Raw genomic sequence first — 1946 nt, 5'->3', positions numbered from 1 at the left:
CAAGTCCAATCTTCACCTAAGTGACAAATGAGTTGATAACATTAAATGGATCAAAGCTAGAATTTTAGGCTGCCTTGTCAGGACAGAAGGTAGATGGAGACCACTAGGACAGTGATGGCTAACCTTCTCCAGACCGAGTGCCCAAAGTGCAAGTGCATGCCTCAACCCCCAAACTACAATGTATGCGGTCCTGCACATATGCTCCATCTCCCATGCATGCACGCCCCCACACCCTACATGCATGCGCATGTGCACCCCTGCATGTGCCCTGCCCCTGCGCATCAGAGACCCAAAGATCAGCTGGCACACCAGGAGACATGAGCACATGCATGGCAGAGCTGAGCTGGAACAACGGCCTGTGTGCCCACAGAGAGGGCATTGTGTGCCACCTCTGGCACATGTGCCATAGGTTCGCCATCACGGCTCTATTCCAAAGACAATTTTTAGAAATTTGGTAAAAATTGCAAAAGCAACAAGAACAACTCACCATTGATAAAAATTCAAATTAAGTATCCAGCATTTGATTATAGTACAGTTTCTAACCCGACCGGAATATTAGTAGCTTTCTATGAGAAAATATTAAGTTTTTCAAAATACAGTAATAAAATATCAAGATTTTATTATATCAATGTAATATGATAGTAGTATTTCATATAAGCTATCCTAGACTCATGACCATAATGGCGCCTGCCCATTAAGGTTGTAAGTCATGAAAGTTGTAAAACGAATTGTCTCCTGACTGATCTGATTTTATGACCTTTTTTACAGTGTACATTAAGTGAACTAATTGTTCATTAAAGGCCACTTTTCCAGAAAACCCGGAAGTAAATTTATTTAATTATTTGTTAAATTTATTTGCTGCCCATCTTGTCCTAGGGTTACTCTGGATGGTTCACAAGAGTAAAACAGAAGAAAAAAAAGATTAAATGCAAACATGACAAGAACAAAGCAATGAAGCAATGACAATAATCAATAAATTTGCAATACTATAATATGAATTAAAAGATAGGCGGAGCGGGAACAGGAAACACAGGAGGAAGGTGGTTAGTCCAGTAACCACTTCCATGCTGGGTTTGGGCGAAAGTGTAAAACACAGTCACTGTTTATACGGTTGTGTAAATGTGAGCCAGTTGCTGAATGCCCAAAATGCAGTTATACAATGGCAAAAGATGGGATGCTCATCAAAATTTCAGAACTGAAATACCAGATGACTCAAGAAAGCCACGTGTTTTTCAAGCAGCACAAAATCCTTGTACCTAAAAAAAGCCACAGAAATGCACAGGAAAGCATTGTCCCACCTCATAGCTCAATCATAGCCCAATTTATGCAGGTATCACATCCCTATTCAAATTCAATGGAATTCACTACCTGATAAGCAGGTTTAGGGTGACAGTCTGAATTGAAGGAGATGATTTAATTACCAGCTTAATTCCCCCTTAGGAATCTCTCCACCCCGGTGGTTTTAACTGCTCTGATGAAGTTGCCTGATTCTTCAGACACCTTCAATTGATATCTATTTTTTTTAATGTTATGTGCTCTGTTCTTCTCACTCTTTTGAAGCAGCTTTTGATGAAAAAAATATTATGATGAAGAAGAAATGGGTAGGACTGGGAGGGAGAACATGGTACCAATATTCAAGTATTTGAGCGGCTGCCACAAAGAAGAGGGGGGGTCAATATATTTTCCAAAGCATCAGAGGGTAGAACAAGAAACAATGGATGGACACTAGTCAAGGAAAGAAGCAACTTGGAATTAAAGAGAAACTTCCTAACAGGACAATTAACCAGTGGAACAACTTGCCTTCAGAGGTTGTAGGTGCTTCATCACTGGAGGTTTTTAAGAAGAGACTGGACAGTCACTTGTCTGAAATGGCATATGATCTCCTGCTTGAGCAGAGGGCTGGACTAGAAGACCTCCAAGGTCCCTTCCAGCTCAATTCTAATTCT

Source organism: Thamnophis sirtalis, unplaced genomic scaffold, assembly GCF_051295495.1.
Source record: "Thamnophis sirtalis isolate CommonGarterSnake01/CBP01778 unplaced genomic scaffold, rThaSir2_p1.2 scaffold_13, whole genome shotgun sequence".
Taxonomy (NCBI): domain Eukaryota; kingdom Metazoa; phylum Chordata; class Lepidosauria; order Squamata; family Natricidae; genus Thamnophis; species Thamnophis sirtalis.
The sequence above is the reverse complement of the archived record's forward strand: the minus strand, read 5'-3'. Positions refer to the sequence as shown.